The sequence below is a fragment of the Pempheris klunzingeri genome, chromosome 22 (genome assembly GCF_042242105.1).
Source record: "Pempheris klunzingeri isolate RE-2024b chromosome 22, fPemKlu1.hap1, whole genome shotgun sequence".
NCBI lineage: Eukaryota > Metazoa > Chordata > Actinopteri > Acropomatiformes > Pempheridae > Pempheris > Pempheris klunzingeri.
Genome location: NC_092033.1, coordinates 7,178,486 through 7,194,368, shown reverse-complemented (window position 1 = coordinate 7,194,368; position 15,883 = coordinate 7,178,486).

Genomic DNA, 15,883 nt, shown 5'->3' with positions numbered 1-15,883 from the left:
ACGAAAATACTTACACTGAGTACAGTGCAATGAATGGATTCAAGATGGTAATTATAATTGCTAGACGGGCTACTGAAGTCTCTGCCCCTTGCATCAGCAGGGAAGTTCTTTCATAATTACTATTCCAGTCCAGACCCTAACAACCTTTCATGAGGTTTCTGCTGCTAATGGCTGATTTCACAATATCTGCATGAGTAATGGCATTTCAGACATGTTCAGCGTAGAGGCGGCTGATTTACATTGGAAATTGGCCATCAGAGCTGCCAAAGGGTCATAGTAGTAGAGTTGATGCAGAGGTAGGTGTGTGTGTGTGTGTGCCTGTGGAGCTGTCCTTCACAAGTTGATCTCTTCTCTCAGTAAACCTTTTGACCAGTGAGAAGTTCAAACTATTCCCAATCCACTAATATTCACCTTCATCGTTTTGTTCATTCATCTGTAATTATGCTTCATTTTCTCTTTGAACATTCATGTCTATCTGGAATGTGGATCACTCAAGTTGAAAGTCCTTGCAAACAGTCTCTCCCTTTCTCACTATTGTTCCTCTTGCCTTCATTCCTTGTCCTCCTCCACTACTTTAGCATCTCCGCCTGTCTGCAGTTGCTAGAAAACGGCCACACTTCCCCAGCAGTTCTCTTTTACAAGACTATAACCACACAACCTCAAATGGTCCCTCCACTCCTCTGACAACACAAATACAAACCCCATTTGCAAGTGTGTCTGGTATGAGTGTGTACTTCAGAAGCAGCAAGGCGTAGAAATGTGTGTATCACATACCAGATGCAATGATTTCCCACACTGCTGAAGGAATTTTAATATATATGTATACATATATTTGGTGGCAAGAGGTAAGAGACACAGTCCCCTGTTGAATCTCCTCAAATGTTCTCACATTTTTCTTCCAAAAGTGATGCATTTGGAGAATTTACATTCTGCCTAGCTGTGTTTTGTTTTTACCAGCAGATTGCTCCAAAACTGCTTTAATGGGAGAACTGTTGTTGCACCTATGATCCTGCATGTTAAAAGCATTTTCAAAATGCACAGCACAGCCAGAGACAGTTGCATGGGAGTTAGGTGCAGGTGCAGGAGCATGTTTGCTAATAATACATCATTTTGTGACTCTCTTTGATGCTCCTTCACAGAATATATTGTATCTGTGTGATGTTTACTGACAATAATAATAGGTGTACATTTTGCTAGATGGAAGAGGAGTCATTATTATACCTGTGAGTTTACACTGATGGTTAAGATTTAGAGGAATATTTTGTCGATACTAGTTATAGTATTCAGACATTGTTACTTTACGTACTATTTATATACATATGCATACTACTTATTACCTGACATTAATTGTAATCCTTTATTTGCAAAAAATATTGTAGAGGAAGCATTTGATTATTTTTTGGGGAAATTCCACATACATAAATCAAACATAGACATAAATCAAACTTTGAATGAATGTTGCCTCAAATTTCTGAATAAATCAAACAAACAAAAAGTAACTAGTAAAAGAGGGCAAGAATGAAATATTGATGCCAAAAATCACATGAAGTCAGTGTGGCATCTTAGTTATTTGTTTATCTTTATTTAGGCCTATGAGCTTATTAATATTTCTTTTGTTGAAATTTGAAATTCTGTCATGTACAATGGTCTGACATTGACAAAGATTCAACTGAAGTGGTTATTTTCTGTGTTGTTTTTATTTCTCAATAACAATTCAATAGTGTAAAATGGTGACTTTTTGTCACAAAATTGGTGATACTGCTTGTTGCGGTGAAATATGGAATTTGTAGCGCACAAACCGAAATGCAAATCTTTGTCGTGTAGACATGGACACAATTTTATATCATATCTAAAAGTATACTGTGAAGAATGACGTTTTTTGCTTCATTAAACTGCTCTGTGATACCCACTAGATAGGTGTAGGATGGTTATATCGCTCTTCCTGTGTTTACATACAAGTACCACTGTACAGCAAAAAGCCTGAGATAAGATCGTTCTTTCAAGGTCACAGCAAACAGTACATTTGCTGTTGATGATAACAGACCGCAACCAATATCCATGATAATAAAGGTATGTTAGTTTTGTTGGGGTTAACTCTCATAGCCAGTCCATATCACTGTGTTTATCACCAGCCTGGGTTTATATCAGCCACCATCTTGTGTCATCTCAGAAAACCCAATACAGTCAAATCCATTACAACTTGAAAAAGACTCTGTTATCATTTCTGCATTTCTTGTTTCTGTAAAGTACTCTGCATCTCTATTTTGAGAAATGGTATGCTATCATCACGCAATGCGATTACCATAAACCTGCACATCTCCAGTCATTAGTTGCTATCTCCAGCAGTGTTTCCAAATGGTAGTTTTAATGGACCAAGATTTTCCCTCTCAACACTGGCCGATATATACAGTAATAGCGGAGGCAGTTTTTTTCTACTGGACAGACAGAGTAGGGTCTTGATCTTGCATGAGTTCAAGTGGACTCAGTATATTTTTGACAAGAAGGTTAATGTTTAATTTACTCAATAGAACCATTAACCCATCTTATAGATCATCTAAAAAGTTAAGCAACATAGAAATGCAGTATGTAGACGTAATGACTAACTGTTAGATGTTATATCTAGTAGTTATTTGGTGATATAAAACTTAGCCTTTATTGCTATGTATTTATGACACCAGGTGTGTCATTATTTAGTGTGTTACATTTACAGTGTGCCTCAAATGTACAAGTAAATAATGGGATGTTGAGGACCATCAAGTAAGCAATATAAGCCTCAGAGAGGGATGGATACATTGACAACATTTAATCCAAGCTACTTTCTATTAAAATAATTATTATTAATAATAATAATAATAATACATTTGATATTGCAGGGATTTCTATAATAGTCACAGATGCAAGCTTGACTTCCATATTTTAACCCCTTTTTGTTAAAGACTAGTTTCATTGTCAATTAGCGTTTCTCTGTTACTGTGTTAGCAAGATGTTGTCAGCTTTTTGCTACAGTTATCATTTTTAATTGCCACCAATTGTATAATTGTGGTTGTTTATAAAAAATCGAGTCACTGTGAAATAGACAATTAGCTATTGACCGTCCATATAGATTCACACACGCACACACGCACGCACGCACACACGCACACACACACACACTAAAGAAGCACATGGAGATGCACATAAAAACATACACTGGCATACAGCTGTCAAAAGTGCACGTATGCATGCACACTAACAGTTGATTGTGTTTGTGTTTGCTGCTGAGCTCAGCAAGCATGCAGAGTTGGCTCATTGCCCACTTTTTGTATTTTCTGCTGATATTTCACAAATTCATCAGTGACTCTTACTAGTTATGGGTCATTCATAATGCATTATTTGCATTTTTACCAACTGACAAAATAGAATTAGCATTAAGCACAAGAAAAACATGACATGGAAGTAGATGTATTCAAACAATCTGCATGATAACAGCTTATGTATCTCAACAGTTATAGTGGGAGTCTGTATAATTTCCCATTTGAAAATTGTGTTTAGCTTTCTCAGGAGATGAGGCTATAGCTGCAGCATACAGAACAGCATCTCTGGAACAGATATAGCAGAGTTTTCCATAAAGAGTAATAATGGAGCTGCATCATTACAGTCTACCATACCACCATCATGCCACTTCCAGATACAGCAGTAGATGCATGACGTACAAACACATTACAAAACAATTACAAAACCATAAAATTCTACTGTGACCTGCATGCTGATTCAGTGTGTTGCTCAAGGACACATCAGCAATGTTTAATATCTGCTGTCCCAACAAGATATCATCTCTTTTAACGTTACACCACTCTTTATAGAAACATACTCAGGGTGTTAAAAAGGTCAAGAGTTCAGTAACTGTAAAGCTGAGGAGGAAAACACCAGGCCAATAGCATTATCTTAGCCATACAATGAAACGATATACAATATCTGCACATTATCCTTGGTTTTTAATAACAATAACTAGTCCCTGAAAAGAGCTTTGATGAAAACAATAAGCTGCCTCCTCTGCATTTTCCTCTTTTCTGCGATCTGTTTCTCGACCTTCCTTCACCTCTCAGTCCCATGGCTATCATGCCATCCATTTTATTTTGGGACTTGAGACCAAACATCCTGCTCAAAAACATTTCAATGACATACTTTGAGAAGAGAGTTGTGACAAAGATTCAAAGGGGCACTTTGAAAAGCACCTTCATTTAATGTTGCTACCTTATGCCTCATATTCGGTGGCCCACTGACATGCCAAAACAAAAGTCACCTTTTAACATCGGGGAGATGTTAATTCTTCTGCACCAGCAAAGGATGAATGCTTGGAACATTTTGGGGAAATGGCAGCTAACAAGGCTGGGCATGCTGCCCTCGCTGCTAACACAATTGAGGAAAATAGACAAAATTGCAGAGGATGTTGGGCGGCAATTGTTTGAGAGGCTTAGTGAGTCCCCATGGCATGCCATTCAAGTGGATGAGTCCACAGATGCAGAAAACCAGGCGATTTTACTTGTCTGTGTGTGACACATCTATCAAGATGACTTCCATGGGGATTTACTCTCTGCCAACTAAGACAACATGACAAGAAATATTCAGGGCCTTCGATGAACACTGTAGATGTCCAGTAAACTGAGCTGGATGCTCTGGGTGGGTGTGAACCGCTGGTGCTTTTTAGCTTCACTGCTTGTGTGAGAAGGGGAGGCCGCTCACTGTGTCTGGTGAGATGCAAGTAATAAGTAAAACTGAAAACCACTGTTTTTTTTAACCTTTAAAGTAAAACTGGGTAAACTGGGTTGCACTATATCCATCCTGCACACTGTACATGTACTACGTGGGAGAGAGAGACTGCCAGCATCTGTCAACTCCCATGCAGCATCATCTACTCGCACTGTCAGCAGGATTTTTAGTGCTATTTCCCATCCACAAAGGACCTAAGAACGGGACAAGAATAAATACAGTACTGTATTGTCTCTGAATCACCTCTGATAATATACCACAGGGGAGACCGGTAGAACTAAAAATGTGGATTAAATGTGGATTAAATACTAACTTCAATTTCCTATTCTATGCAATTCATCTGGAAGTAAAGTGAGGGAGAATACCTTGAACTTGAACAAAATGAGGCTCCTGACCGCACTTTATTGCCACACACATACTGCGCCTCTAACCGACAGACTTAGTAGTGACTTAATGCAGTTTTGATGGAAGTTTGTAACATGATTTAACCTTGCATAGCCTAGACCCCTTTATTATCCCAAATATTGAACTAATTCTGTAACTTTGCCATTTATTTCCATTCATAATGCTTCTCTTGCTCTTGAAACTCTGTGTTTTGAATTCAAACACAATCTTCTCCTATCCTTTTTCTAAATATAAGGTATTTCTTCATAATCTTTTTTCCCTAATTCTTCTGTTCCATCTTCATACCAACTGCATAATTCACCAATGTGGACAAGCAAGCATGCAGCACAGCTGTACATCTCAATGGGTGTCTCTTTCTCTCTCTCTCACACACACGACATGAGCTGCATGCCAATTCTGCTGCCATGGGGGAGGACCATACAACCTAACCTCATGTGAAATATTCATTCAGCCTGTCTCTGTCACGCATGCACACACAAATTTCCACACTGGCACTCACTCACTCACTCGTGATGTATGTGCACAGACACACTCAAGCCCACACTACACACAGGAAGGCACACATGCTGAAAATTGTTCAGCCATTGGGGCAGAGGTTGTGATGAATGATTGCAGATAATATAGAAAAAATACAGAGAAGGGTTGCATCAAAGAGTTCCCTTCAAAAGGATACTCGGCCTGGCTGCTTCCTCTGACTGCTCCTCTATACTGTTAAGTCTGTCACATTTCTGGTGAGACTCTTTTGACAGGCTACTATCCATATTCTATGGGTAAATTATTTCTGTTCTTGCTCTGTCCGTTGCCCTTTTCTATCCCCATCTCTCTTTTCTCTGTCACTTCTCTCTTCATTTCTTTACTTTCTCTCACAGCTTATGTCTCCTGATTGAATATCTCACTCATTACAACAGTTTCCTTCATCCCTTGTTCTTTTCTTTGCTTCGGTTCTTTCAGGTCTTTCTACTTTCTTTCCTTTGTCTCTGTTTTCTCTAAATTTCCTCCTATTTGTCTTCCCTTGTCTTCTTCTTGACTCCTTACTCTTCCACCTTATCTACCCCTCATGATCTCTTTAGCTTTACTAACCCTTTTTTTTGCCTCCTTGCATGTTTTTTTTTTTTATTTTTATCTATTTTCTCTGCTCTGTTTTATCTGTCCTATGCCTATTCTGCATCCCTCCATCCCACACATACCCTCATAGCCTCAGGTAGTGTCACTGACCCCACAGCACGTACAGGACAAAGCCAACTACATTGACTTCCAGCAGGAAACACCTTGTCTACCTGTTACTGGTGGCTTAGACACATTGAATCAAACACACACACAGGCACACAGAAACAGACAGATGAGCACCGACATATTTGCATACAGTTTAAAAATGTGTTGAATAAACTCAAGGGGAAATCAGGGAGTTCAAATGAAGGTACGTGGATCTGTGCAGAGATGTAAAGGAATTAAAATCTATGAGAGAAATTTAAAAACAGACACTTGTACAACTCTGTTACAAAGCTTTGTCCTCTGGCTGGAGGTCATTCATTGATGTAAAAGCACTGGCACACACATATGCTAATGCTAATCATTTACACAAATATGAATTATTTCATTTCCATCTACAACCAACTTTAATTGAATGGTATACTGCTTTTTTTTTTTTTTTTTTTTTTTTTGTGTCATAGTCTGAGGATTAGAAAGCCGTTTCAGGCTAGAACTGAGATCAAGAGTTACATGGATTTGATCTTAAGTGTATTTGATTTTCTCTGTAATGATATGGATGCAGTTTGTTTGGATGTACTTCCCCCACCCATGTTGTTAGGGGGAGGAGCATAAGGATAAAATGAACAATCAAGACTGCTAATCCTTTTTCTGAAAAGGTTAACAAAGTTTTTGCCAACTGACATCCAAACATACAGCTCCTATTAAATATGACTTGACATGATGGCCGGGGTTGGCTAATCACCCTTAATGTGACTGGAGACCAAGATGAGTCATCAAAAACATTTTAGTGTTTCACAGAACAAGAATAGAGAGGAATTTTGATATAGAAACAATTTGACACGTATTCAGCATGTAAGGAGAGATACATGATTATTTGGAAGATGTGTCACTTCACACACATCCACAGCAACATGGAATGAACCACAACCTATACTCATCCACAAAAACTCTCCAAAAGATTAGAAATAAGTCCCCTTTTTTCTTTCCTCTTTTCCCTCTTCAACTATATTACCCAGGTTACACTCACACAGACATAACACACCTTCACACATGCACCAAAACATATACAACTGTGACATATGTAGACTGAATGTTGAACCAAGTTGACTACCAACAACTAAAAGTGGGAGTCACTAATTGTATTCTGTTCTTATTTCTGAGCAGAGATGGTGCTGTGAGGATTAGTTATGGTCTTAGTCCTGCTTCCCCACCTGCTGTGTGGTAAGCATAACCATTCCTCTCACCATATTCACTGTGGCTTTCACTCAGATTTTGTAATGCAGTGTGAGCACATAGCAGCATATTGTGCATGAGTACTGTCTCCCGGAGATGAATAGAAGTCTAAAGCATGCTGTTATCAAATTGCTGCCCCTGCCCTTTTGCTTGCACACATACACGCTCACACACAGTCAAAAACTTAGACCTTCTAATTATGTTGCAGCAGCAGCAGCAGGAGCAGCAGGGGTTGGCAGTGTAACAGTCTTGATAGATGTTGCCCTCTCATACAGAATCGGAGTTAGTCAAAAGGAGGAGAGAAGCCCTATCACTATGTGGCTCTATCCATTATTGATTAAAGAGGGAAGGGAGTGTGTGTGTGTGTGTGTGTGTGTGTGTGTGTGTGTGTGTGTGTGTGTGTGTGTGTGCGCGCGCAAGAGAGAGAGAGAGAGAGAGAGAGAGAGAGAGAGAGAGAGAGAGAGAGAGACAGAAAGATGGACCTGAAGAGTGATTCGGAGTAGGTTTGGTAGCAGAAAAAGTGGGGCAAGAGGGAGCGAAAGTGATCTACAGAATCAACAGTGTGAGGGGAGTAGACCAAAGCTAGCAGGTTATAAGAGATGAGATAAAAACAACAAGGGGGAGGGAATAACCAGACTAGAAAAAGGGAGAAAAATGCCTGAGAAGATGCTGTGCGTTGGACAGAACAAACACAAAACTATCTGTGTGCAGATAATAGCTTGCTGCATGCCCATGTTAGAAATACATTTCATGTTTCCATATGGCTTAAATAATACAAATAAATAATATAGCTTGTTTTTGGTACGTCAACCATACAGGGTGTTTACAACAGTATTGGATCCCATGTGTGTCTGTGTGTGGGGTCTCAAACAGATGATAGTGTCATATTTCAATTCTTATAATGAAGACGACAATTCCTATAAAGGAACTGCTTCCTATCTCACTATGGATGATGCTACTGGTCCCTCTTTGTTTTAGTCATAGTTTAACATTTGGAGGAATGCATGAGTTTGCTTTTTCACTGAGAGTTAGAGAAGATTAATACTACTCTCATGACTGCTTACCTTAGCATCCAAGTTGGACGCAAGGAGAAACAGCTGACCCGGCTCTGTCCACGGGTAAAGAAAAATCTACCTGCCAGCACCTGAGAAGCACATCACTTGCCATGTTACAGCTCATGGTAAACCGAAGAAGAAAAACAGCAATTTGTGGTTTTATAGGCAGTTATGTGCCGGACTATCTCTCAGCCATTAGCAGCCAAACTAGCTGTTCCCTGTTTTCTGTCTTCATGCTAAGCGAAGCTAATTGGCTGCTGGCGGTTGATTTCATTTTTAACTGACAGACATGTGAATTGTAATCGTAATTTTGTAACCTAACTCCCACCTAACTTTGTTTCCAACAAAGTCAAACCATTCTGTGAAAGTAGTGCAGGTCCCAGCCTTGGATGCAGCCACTATGTATTACCACAAGCTAACCAAGTACTGAAAGTAAAGCCTATAATGGTACAGTGTTAAGCGTAGTGTTTAGGCAGCTAAATATCTTTTATTTATTGTAATCAGACTAATATCTCAAAATAATTGGGTAATGATTTATTGATGTTACCTTTAAGTTTGACACTTCAGCACACTGTGTGACTTCTTGCCTCGGGAATCATAATTCTTCTCAACACCCCGTGGGGATAGCTGAAAAGCAGAGAGATATCTTTAATAATTGTCATATCAGTGACAGGACTATGACTGTATTGAAAAGCTCTGCAATAACACAAAAAAGGAATTTCATTGTTGGGCATTTGCACAAAGTATAAAAACAAGGTTTAAACTCAAAGTCATGACGCATAGTCATGATAGCTGATTTAGTTTTTACCCAGTACAGCATGACATACGTGTGGTGACAAACACTTTTAACATCATAAAAAGAAACAAAATCTATTAATCAAATACCTTGACTCAGAAAGTTCCCATGGAAATTTTTGATCTGTGAGTTGCCTCACAACGTCTGTGATGATCCTTGTGAAGTAATAGGAGTTGACATATTCCCCTCTCTCAGCCAAGCTCAAGTTCAGTGACGCCTGTAAAATAACATTAAAAAGCTTTGCAATGCCCTGAGGTGCTATACATAGCTGTGAAGATCTGCTCTGAAGAAATTATTGGCGTCAAAGCAAATCTGCAAGGTAAAATTAAGAAATTTTTTCTCTTTTAGAACTGTTTTCACTTACTGGCATCCTACTATAATAGCCTAAACAAAAATAGTTTTTATACAAGTTATTCATCACTGACAACACCAGAGAGGAGTTTTAAAATTATGATACACAGATAATAAAGCGACACCCTGTGTGTGAGCTGACTGGAAACGAAAATTATAATGAGCGTAAAAAGTACTTTGTCCTTCAGATGAGACGTTAAAACTGAGGTGCTGACTCAAGGTGGTCATTAAAGATCCAAATCTGGCACAAAATGGCTGCTGTGCATCACCCAGATGGGTGTCACACATTGGTGGCATTTATGGTGAGTTCCCCCCTCCTACAAGTGCTTTGGGTATTACGTTAAGCACTAAATAAATGTAATCCATTATGGAAATGTACAAAGGTATAACATAAAGGTTTGTGTCCAGTTAGCACCTAGTCACTAAACATTGTGCTTGGGAGTAAGCGTAGTTGTGGTCACCATCTTTATTAAAACTCATTATCTCTTTGCAGTACTGCTTCATCAGCTCTGGAACAGTGTTCCACTAAGCATCAGATCAGCTGACTAGGTTGCTGCTTTTAGATCTAAACTTACTTTTACATAAAAGTTTTTTATTGGCAGTTGGTTTTATATCTTTTTTATTGTAGAGTGTGTTTGTCTGAATATGCATATGTTTCATTATATAGCCCTTTCAATTGTTCCTGATATTGCTTATGTTTGAATGTCCTCACCTTGGAAAAGGCTTTGTGTTTATGGCTTGAAAATTACTATATGAATAAAAACACTTTTATTATTATTGTATATCTAAATTCAAATCTGCGCGTGCTTTCCTCCTTTTTAAAAATAATTTAACTGACTTTGTGATATTTAAGTATTCATGTTTCTATCATTCATCAGTTATAAAAGAAAATGATGTCCTTGTCTTGTCTTTGAGTTTCCTCACACACATCGAAATAAACACTTCAACATGTTCCTGCAGATCTTTAAGCTTTACCACACATACCTCTTGCATATGTGAATAAAAACAGGTATACATATAGAATATACACACACACACACAGCAAAACCCTATTGTCTTCTTGTGTGTGTGCACTCACCCACTTGATAGCCAATTCAATGATGCACCCAACGGGCATGGCATGACATGACCAATCACCAGGACTGTAGTGAGATGCCTTTTGGCACTTTCTGAATGGTACCCCTGGAGAGGAAAGTGGAGGAGTGCCATTTCAGCCATTAGATAAAATGTCTTGATGTGGCAGGGGCAAAAGAAGGGGCCTGTATGTATAAAATTGTGGCCCCACAATGGGCAATTCTTCAGGGGCATCCATTTTTTAGAATCAAAAACCATTACAATAATGGGTAGGAGATCTGATGGCTAAAATGTTTCTGGTATTTCCTTTCTCCTTTTGACCCATTGTCAAAGCCTTATGGGTGCGTGTAGGAGGAGAAAAGGGGTTTAAAATATGCTTACAAATACATCAGTACGCCCTCATCTCACCAAAATGTATACATGTACAGACACATCTGTCTACACATAGGCATAAATATGTGTTTTCTCGGGTGAATCAAAGTGCATCACAACCCTTTCAGCACAATGAACAAAACACTAATGGGAAATATAGCTGCTTAGCATCAGAGCAGTTTCTGTATTTTTACAGACAGGAATGTGAAGGAACCACAGATTAACAGTCTCCAATGATAATTTACACTGTTGAATTTCACATTGATCAAAGAGCTCTTTAAAGCCAGACTCCAGGAGGTTCCCGCACATGTATCCCACCATTCCTGATTATTGCTATTGATGCTTAGCACAGGTTAGAGGTTAGGTTAGGTTAAGTCTGATAATGGCAGTTGACAAAGCAATGACAAAGTCTACTGCTGTTCTTTTCAACGTAGTCTTCGAGCAAACAAGGCGCATTACATACGCGGGAAACCAATTGATTGCTGTGAAATACAAAGAGACGCCACACTTTTATCAGCAGTTATTCCCCTTTCCCTTTGGTCTGGAGCTTAAAAAGCTTGACGTTCCCTTAAACCTCTGTAAAGCCCCTGAAAGAATTTTAAGATCAATAGCTCTGAATATCAAAAGAAGGTCACTATATAATGTTTCTATGGTTACCGAAATATGCACATGCACAAAAGCACCCATTTAAACTTAATTATTTGGTACACTGATTGGCCTCACTTCAACTTTAAAAAGCAGCCTTTGCCTCAGGGCCTGTCATGACCATCAAGACTATTATAACAGTCGACTACCATTATGTTGACTTTCATACTAATTTAAATGAAAAGCCAAACATTAAACCTCTCCTTTGTTGCAGTGGTACACAGATGGTAATTGAGATGGTGATTTTGATGAATACATTTTCCACAATAGAGGAAATAGTAATCATTGGAATAGTGTGTGAAGCAAAAAAAATAAAATAAATAAACTCATGTTTTGGTGAACCTGCACTTTCATCACAGTACAAAAGCATGAAACATCATCTAACTGCAATGAAAGTTATTCTTGATTCAGTGATATTCTTTGCCTTTGTGAAGTCGAAAACCATTTGCAGATTTTTATCTCTTGCTAAGATAACACAGATAACATTTTATAAAACTGCTAATATCATACAAGGGCATGTGTTTACAAGGATATCGTTAAATACAGAGCTCTTAATGTAACACGCCAAGAACGCAACATTCAAGTTCATATGATCAAAACTGCAAAAATAGCTTTTTCATAATGGCATTAAATACCCTAAGCATTAACATTCAGTATCTTCATTCTCTTGTCTGTGGAAGAATTTGGTTTTACTACCCATACTGTCTTTGAATAGTCCACAATTATTTTGAAATTGGTTGTATTGAAGGCTGATTAATGACAAAAGCTCCCTTTGCTTTTCTTATGATGAATGTTCTATAATACATTTTTTAATTCTCATGTCTCAGCCACTGGCAGACAACAATAAGAGTTAATCTTCAAACAGGCCCGCATGTGCTATCCTTCCTCCAGGATCCAAACCCCAAGGTGAGAAAATTGTTTTACACTCCGTAGGGTTCCGCCCTGTACTAGACTTGCGTGAGGATTTTTATTTTATTTATTTGCTAAATTCTTGGCCGTGTGAACTAAGCATGGGTCTCTGTTGAATCATGCTGCAAAGACACACTCACAAGTAATAAACACGTCTCTGATGAGCCAGAGATCTGCTCCTTGTTGAAGCTCCCTCCAGGAGAAGAGCTTTTTCTTTCTTTCTTGTCATCTTTTAGTCAATCAATCAACATTCAACCATAAAAGTTCCTTAGTATTTATCTTGCTTTGAAATGAATAAATGACAAGCCAAATCCCCATGCACTGAATGGATTTCTGTGCACTGAAATCATGAACCAATCACCTGCCCTGGTGGCCAAACTTACTAAAAGAAGCTTTCTGCTCTGGACATTAAGTTCAGCTGTCTTTTCCACCTTCTAGAAGTGATTTTGGGGGCCATGGATTGATTTATATCAGACAGCAAATTGTTCTGTAAACTTCAGTTTGGTAAAGCCAGATGTTTTGAATAAATTCACAAAGAACTTCAGCTTTATTAGATTGTAAGATACAGAAAAAGAAGAGAGAGAAACAAAGACACAACTGAAATCTCTCTCTCTCTCTCCCTCTCTCTTTGTCTCTCTCTCTCTCTCTCTCTCTCTCTCTCTCACACACACACACACACACACCCCTTCCCTCCTCTCCCTTCGCTCTCTTTTTTCTTGTCTGGCTTATTTAATCCATTTTCTCCCTTACAATAGACTTCCCATCACCAAGACAAGTTGGTTTAATATTCTTGCTCATTCCACCACATACAGCAGATGGATTTAAGTTAGTCACTCACTTTCTCTTCTAGCTCAGTTGTGTTTGCCAACTTGACTTTCATTTGCTTGTTCATTTTAGGCAAGATGAGTTGGGAAGCGGTTTATTCATTACCTGTGTAAATGTTTTCCACTTTTTGGTATTGTCTCTTACACTGTGAACATAGAAAATTTTAACCTAAACTTGGGGTTATTTGTTCTGGAGTTCTTAAAATCCAATACTTACATTTTTGCAATAAAGCTGAGTCTTTCTGCTAATATTCGGTATCTTTTATTTGGAGCATTTCTATGCCCAGAAGAATCCAAGGTCTCCCCAAGAATTTTACAGTTGGCTGGGTGGAAAAAGCTTTGATGTAGCATGCAGACCACAGATTAACAGTCTCCAATGAAAATTTGCACTGTTGAATTTCTCATTGATCAAAGAGCTCTTAAAGGCCAGACTCAGATTTAAGGAGGTTCTTGCACATTTATTCCACCATTCTTGACGATTGCTATTGATGCTAAGCACAGGTTAGAGGTTAGGTCTGATAATGGTGGCTGTCAGATAGTTTTCCAGAAAGCTAGAAAATTAATCTGATAATTTCAAACCAAAAAGTTTTGTGAGTCTTTTGCAAACTGGTATTTGGGGTTTTTTGACACTTGATATAGGTAAAAAGGTAACACAAATGGCAAAATGACTTTGTATGTGTTCAATACAAATTAATCTAAAAAACTCATTACTAACTGTAATTTGATGTTTGATGACATCTGTAGCAGGTTGTATTTACCATGTTTAAAGTAAAATGGCACAAAGTGCAGGTCAACCTGATGGAAATGTCATTAGTCTTGCAGGTATTTGCTCATAAACCAACAAACTGTCTGTCTGTCTGTCTGCAAACTCTTTCTCCCTGTCTTCAAAACTATAAGAAGAAAGTTCAGGTCAGAACCACTAACAACAGCAAAGTCACCCATTGTTCGGAAACAAAGGGCTGTGACAAATCATTGACAAAACCTTGTGTGTATTGCATTCTCAAGTACAATGGAGGACAAGATTGTGTGTCAGCTTCATTTCCACCGTCAAGGCTCTCTCTGGCAAAGCGCAGCCTGAAAAGCAATTACGTTCATCAGGGAGACATACGCGTGATTTGAAATTAATTCCTATTGTCAAGCAAAGGGAGGGAAAAGATTTTTTCACCCAGTTGGATTGACTCACTGAGACACACAGTCCACACAGTCATTTTTTAGGAAGTTCATCCATTCTTATTATTATATTTGTGCCATCAGCTGTGCAACTGAGATGCTATAGTAGTGGAAGTTACATTTAAACTTGGTCAACAGATTGTCAGATCTTTTCTTCTGTTTTTTTCACAAGAAACCAGCACATCTGGGTCACAGTGAAAACTGATTTGAGGGGATAATTTTCAGTATTAACCACCAGATCTGATGTGTCAGTAAGATGCAGCTATTTAGAGAGATGAGTCATTCCAGCAGATGACTGTCTCAACATTGGTCGATGGTGGGATATAATGAACTACATATACCTCGTAAAACAGTTAAACTGACCTCACTAGAAGTGACTTGTTAAAAGAAAGAAATCTATAAAGACCAATTGGGAAAGCCCTAGCTCCTCATCGGTCTAGTGGCTACTTTTGTTCAGAAAATAATTATTTGGTGTAATAAATGTAAAATGCTGTCAATACTAACCTTACTTAACATGGCTTGGTTGTAGGTGTATGCTGCTCTGTGCTCATGAAAAGCAAAAGTAAATAAAAGTGTCAGAGAGAATGTAGTACATTATAAAAACTATATAAATGCCCTAGGAGATCAACAAGCTCTCGACAGTATCTCAGATATTACAGGCACAGGCACACAAGTGCACGAATGTGAAGTCTTCACTATAACCCTGGAGCCAAAGTGCAAATAAAATCGATGTAGAAATACACTTGCAGACTAGGGATGGGCCATGATTTTCAAATATTTGTTCAATTATATATATATAATTTGTCATTTACACAACTATTGTCTTATTTTAAAAAATATATTTTCCTCTGGTTTTACAGGCAGTGCTTTGAGATGGAGCCAGGTCTGTGTAAAGATGTGGGCACAAACAGTCTCTGGCTTTTCCTTGTTTGGGTAGCCTGAGTCCCATTTAATCCAGCCGATCTTCCCACAACTAAACATTATCTAGTAGCAGCTTTAAGTACGAGCTGTGTTAGCTCTTATCCAGGCTCTCTCGCCCCTCCTGCTGTGGCGCTTGGTCCGGCTGGACAGAAGATGTTGTGGGCGGTGAT